The following is a 6,109-nucleotide window of genomic DNA, read 5'->3' on the forward strand; positions in this document are numbered from 1 at the left end:
TCAGGGCCGAGAGACCACACTGCCCTGCGGGCCAGGGGGGCACTGCACGCGGCGAGGTCTGGGGCCGTCTGAGCACCTGATCGGTAGCTCGCGAAGGTGGGTTCTCCGCTGTTGAGCGGGACCCATCCCTCCGCTTTCATCCAGTCAGCCATCCTCTCCCCCACCGCGTCAGCCGCTTCGCAGGCCCTGTCCCAGCCCTAGTGAAAAAGTCCTTAAGGATTTCGCCAGAATCCCCACAATCCTTAAGGATCCATAAGGACCCATATGGATCAGATATGAAATCCTTAAGGATTCTACGGACCTTCTAGAATCCTTAAGGACGCATTCGCCGATCCGTAAGGATTTTAGGGCGATGTTTGGTATCCTTAAGGATCGCTCAGTATTCCGTAAGGAAATTGCTACTTGCTAGTGTCGCTTAATCCTTCAGGATAGCCGATGCAGCCAGTACGTCAATCATTATGGAGTGATTGAATCATCCCTAGTATTATTCCGTGCTCCGTATCCGTTAATATACGGCATGTAAAAACTTTGTGACGGACCAAAGCAGCGTTCGTTATCATCATAGGCGCGGGAACCGGGAGGCAGGGGGCAGTGGGAGCAGCTTGCCCCCACTTTTGTGCTGCAACTTTGAAATTAAATATTTTCGATTTATGGCATTTCTCGATATTGCGAGTGCCAAAACCGGTGATTGTGAGCCAGGGATAACAATTTGGCTACCTTAACTCAGAATTAATATTTAGCTGGGATGGTGACCTAAATGTCCACGCTGGGTTCATCCAGACTCCAAATCGGATAGACGAATAGTTCTGATAAAAAGTACCTATTGGTATCTCAACCAAGTGCCACAGTATGCATGTATCGCATGGCCTCAGTGTCACCGGTGCCACAGCGTTTGCGCTGTGCTCTTTCAGAGACCGTACCGACTGGAATTTAGCGACCGCTGACCGTTTCAAAGACTGTACGGGCGGCAGCGGGCGGTCTGATCCTCGCCTCCGGCAAGAGGGGAGACCGCGCGTCCCCCTGTCGCATTGTGCCGCCGCCGCTCGCGGGATGCGGACGAGTCTGTTGAGTGTGTTGTGCCGTCTGCCGTCTCCTCTTCGGGCCATGTAAGTTTCTGCCATGCTGTGTATCAATGAAATAATTGATCCTAGTTATTACATTGATAGATCAAAAAACCGGCGCTGAAACGTTCACTTCAATTAATGGCGATCGTCGTCCTCATTCATTTGGCTGCGGCAAATGAAAGTACTACCGGTAGCGTCTTTTAGCGCCATGCCTTGGAACGAGGCCCAGGTAAATATAATAGAATGGATTCAGGGTAGTAGGACGTAGGTGCATATGTGATGCATTGCTAAATGAACATACACAGGCATCTAAGCTGGAAATGACTGAACTGAATTTACTCAAAGGCTCACCAATATTCTTTGGCTGGGACTACAGTCTAAGCCTAAGAGTAGAATTCGTGAGCCTTTGAGTAGGTATTGTTGATCAGTATATTACTGTTATTACATAGGAATATCCGCCTTGTTACAGGAACGCAGGATGCGAGACTCGACAGGCGACGGGCGACTCAACCGCTCAAGATGTGTAGAATGTGGATGGCGTAGGAGCGGCGGCCGAGGACGTTTGACGTGATAATATCTGAAGCGTGGCTGACTCGAAAAAGTGTAGACTTATCTTCCTGTAAATATGTTTTTTTTTTTCGGAAGTCCTCGGCTTATATTTCTCGGAGCCTCAGCTGCAACCTGCGAATGCCTGGAGCTCCATATATGTATACCCGGTCGCCTGTGGTTGGCGGCTGCTCCATTCCTGGCAATGAAAAATGGCTAAATGTGCTTATTTCAAGTAAAAAATATAGCTTCAGAAACCGTACAAATGTGTTTGCTAGGGTTTGATCCTTACGGATTTATATATCATTCATTAAGGAATAGCCTCAAAATCCTTGAGGATTGTCGCCAAGATCCTTAAAGATTTTGCTACCAATCTTTAAGGAAAAAACACAAAGTCCTTAAAGACTATTACCAATGTCCTTAAAGACATTGCTAGAGATCCTTAAGGATTTAGCTAAAAATCCTTACGGATTTTCCGCAGAATCCTTAAGGAATTTCTAACAAAATCCTTAAGGAATTTCTAACAAAATCCTTAAGGATTGTGTATCAATTTCGTACAAGGATTTTGTTAAGGATCGTCCTGAAGAAATACATAGGACTGTCCTTAAGGATTTTTTCACTAGGGAGCTGGGGTGATGGCCGTTGATGTCGCCGATGATGATGGTCTTGTTGTTGTTGGGGAGGCATCGCGGGTCGAAGCGGTCCTCTCGGTCGTCACCCGTCGCCCGGATGGGCGGTCTGTAGATGTTGAGCACATCCAGTGTCTGCGGTCCTAGCAGACGGACTCCACAGAGCTCCGTGGTGTCGTCCGCTGCCGCCAGGTACCGGTCGGAGAGAGGTGAGAAGTGCAGTCCAGCTCGGACATACACTGCGACGTCTCCTCCCTTCGCCGACACCGCGCCGGTCTGTCTTCCGCGCGCCCTGCGCACTACGACGGGGGGCTGGAACCCTGGTATGCTCGGCACCGCCTTCGGCAGCTGAGCCTCTTGAATGGCCGCTACATCTGCTTTAATCGCGGAAAGCCAGCCTCCCAGTTCTTGCACCTTGGTGCGCAAACCTTCGGCATTCCATGAGACAAGCGTCACGTGGCTTCTCCTGGCCCGATTCTTGCGGTAGCGGCGGTTCTTGAGGCGGCGCCTACTGCCAGTCCCCACCCCGTCGGTGCTCCCTCCTCCGGCGACGGAGGGGGGCGCGGCCGGCGCGCTAATCACTCAGCGGGCCGGGGCCGCGCTGCGAGCGCGGCTCCCAGGCCCGCGGGGGCATTGAGCGCTGCCCAGGCGACGGACGACCCTCGGCGAGGAAGAGTCGGTAGATGGAGTACTTGCCACCAGGCAGTGGCCGCGCGCAGAGGGAAGAGAGGCCAGTTGAGTCCGTTTGGCATTCCGTCCGCGGCTGTCCACCGCAGACGGCGGTCGCAGGCGACCACACCCCCCACCACTTGAAGGCGGACTCGTCCAGGGGGCTAATGGGGAGGTCGCAAAATTGACCTGACCTTAGGTCATCGATATCAAAATTCTGAGATATACATTTTGTACATGCTATTGCTCTTAGCAATCGCTGAAAGTTTCAAAGCGATCGGTCACTCGGTGTAGCTATGAGAGACATTGAAACTTTTTATGAGGTGAGGTCACTTCAAGTGACCTGGTGACCTGACCTTGAATGACCTTGGTCTGAAATTTTCACAACATGTGTAGAATTGATGTATGATAAGGTGTACCAAAAACGGCGGCGCTCCGCGCCGCCGTTTTTGAGATATTCGCGAAAAACCACAAGGGGGTGTTCAAACACCCCCCCCCCAGCAGGGCGCGGGTTAATTATGACAAATATCGAAAGTTGTCTAGATCATAAGCGGCGGAACGGGGGGGGGCACCGGGGCACCGTGCCCCCTTTAATTTTTGCATTTTAACATTAGCCCAAGGGCGTTGCATGAAAAGAATGAGACCAAAAGTCGGCAGTGCCCCCCCCCTTAATTGAAGGTGTTCCGACACCACTGTCCTGTATTTAACAGCACTTCAAATAAAAATGTAAAACACAATTGATGGCATAGACTTGGAGTAATTTATTCAATCTGAATCGTTTGAGCGAGCCTTTCTATAAATGCAGCAAGCTGACCGCCGGGCCATGAACGCGTTGTTCTTTCGTAGTGAACTATGACCCTCACTCTTGCCTACACGCTTCATCCCCGCGGTACCACTAACGTCTGCCCTTTGCCATTGAGGGCTATTTCGGCGCACCTGGGACGGTGGCGACACCTGTCGGCCGCGTCGGAGCCGACGCGCGCCGTGTCGGAGCCGACGACTGGCCGCCGGCGCCGCCGACAGGCAGTGAGACCGGCGCGGCGCGCGGCGGCGGACGGCGGGGGAGGTGAGAGACTGGATCACATCGCGGTGCCGCTGGAATAGCACAGGGCCGGAGCCGGTGGCTCAGTGACAGTAGACTCTGTGCGCAGTGGCCAGGAGGACATTGGTGCGCCACTGGAAGGTGACTTGCATCGCTTCGTGGTGGTCATATTGCAGATCAGAAGGCGCCAAAAACATTTGCGAAATCGCGGTATGCTCTTTGAAGTATGAGTTTTGTTGCAGAAGTTTCTCCGAGACAGGTAAGTTTATTGGATTTGCTTCACGGATTTGCTTGGTCGAGAGCTCTAAGCGTATGCTCAATCGTTGTGTTTCATCATGCGTTGAAAAGATGCATCCTATGCTTTAAACACAACACAAATTTGCGTGGGCACAACCATCTGACGTTCCTGGTGATGTTATTGCCAGCTGGTGCATACATGTGTAATGTTGCGATTTGTTTTGGTGCTAGATATTTGATACTAATAGGTAGGTTTGGGAATGTTAACACTTAACAGAAACTTTTGTCCTAATCATCCGCTACGATAAGTCGAGGCACGAGTCTCGCGCCGTGTAAATGGCCAGCCGTATACTGCGGTCAACCCTGTCAGGAGAGGAGGTACTGTCAGACGCATATTTCTGCAAATACTGTGTGTTGCTGCTTATTTGCAACTAGATAGGCTGAATGTTAGTTGAATATAACACCAAGCACTATTATAATGATCCCTCTTAGATCTCTGTTCGTCGCCATCTACCTACCTTCTCTGTCCATTACTCCTAGAATAGTGCCCCGGGTATACTTGATCATTGATCCCTGGTGAGTAGCCTAAATAAAGCAATGGATTTGTCCACAGACCCTACAAGGAAGTGATGTCAGCCATATTCCACCCTGTCAAAAGCCAAACAGTTTATACATTCGAGTCAAAAGGCGTGCATTGAATGCTGCAGACGCGTGTATTCGACCGGAAAGCAATATACAAATCCGGAGGATCAATTTGGAACCGTTATCTTCGGACAGGGGTCCGGTGCTTCTTGCCATTGCTGCAAGGTCACAAACTGCAGCTTATTTTATTTATACCTATGTTTCTGCACGTGCATTCCTACAAGCAAACAAGGCAACTTGTCTTACCACTCATTCTAATTCATTCTTTGTAATTGCCGTTTTTTATAATCTTTCATTACTTTTGCTGAAATCCCAAATGTGGCAGGCAAAAAGGTTAAAGCAAGTTGTGTTACTATATCAGTTACAACGTTCCATCGCAGAATCGGTGATATCAGAGAAATATCCCAGTCAGCACTTTGACGCGCTCATCAATATTAAGTCATTATCCACATGTGCCCACAGTATCCACATGACCAGGGGGCACTCCTGGTCACCTGTTCATGGGTGGCGGTGTAGAATTTTTTTTTTAATGTGTGCAGCCATCCACATGTATTCATCATGCACTCTAATGGCCTCGTTCCGATATATGCCTCTGCGGCGCCACCGGAAACTTGGACTGTTCTGCGAAAATAAATGGCAGCCATTAACCGTGGTCGTAAAATTATATTTATGCTCCTTGTGGTCACCGCCTCTATTGCTCAAGCATTTATCATTTTTGACAATTGTTTTTTTAAGATCCGCTAATATGCCTGTTAATTGCTCGGGGCAATGGAATTAGCAATACCAAGGCCCGTCCGTCAGCTCGATCTACTCCTAAAACAATCAGAATAAGATTAACTTGGTCTTAACCATGCTCCCCATCGCACATTGAGCTTTGTTGTCAAACTTTGTTTAGTCATAGCCAGTGCGTGCCCCGTTCCGAATTATATCACTGCAACTCTACGCGAGAATCCCGTTGATTGGCCAGTGCACCTGTGATGTCATGGGGGCCCTCTGACGTCACTGAGACATGTGCAGACCCTGCGGTGACACCCGCGCCCCATTAGTCTGATTGCTGTGAAGTTGTAACACCACTCGGGAAAGCAATCCAATAAGGGCCTGCTAAACTATTGAACCGCAACCTTACCTCTCACCTTCTGAAGGGCAGGTGTTCATCTTGAAGGCGTCATTTTCACTAATGCGTAATACGCGCCATTTGGTTGATCTGGAAAAAATGCTTCTTCTTCATATGTCTACTTTCTACTTTCTTCTGTCTACTTCTCTTCCTCAACCGCTTTAGT

General features: G+C 49.7%; 1 long non-coding RNA gene across 1 annotated transcript; it reads left to right on the forward strand.

Annotated features, from left to right (window-relative positions):
* The first annotated feature begins 777 nt into the window (after window positions 1-777).
* Window positions 778-1,665, forward strand: LOC122366838. Its single transcript, XR_006253958.1, has 2 exons — window positions 778-1,106; window positions 1,534-1,665. It is a non-coding gene; the product is annotated as an uncharacterized LOC122366838 (long non-coding RNA).
* The last annotated feature ends 4,444 nt before the right edge of the window (window positions 1,666-6,109 follow it).

Source organism: Amphibalanus amphitrite, unplaced genomic scaffold (genome assembly GCF_019059575.1).
Source record: "Amphibalanus amphitrite isolate SeventyFive unplaced genomic scaffold, NRLGWU_Aamphi_draft 000833F_arrow, whole genome shotgun sequence".
Classification (NCBI taxonomy): Eukaryota; Metazoa; Arthropoda; class Thecostraca; order Balanomorpha; family Balanidae; genus Amphibalanus; species Amphibalanus amphitrite.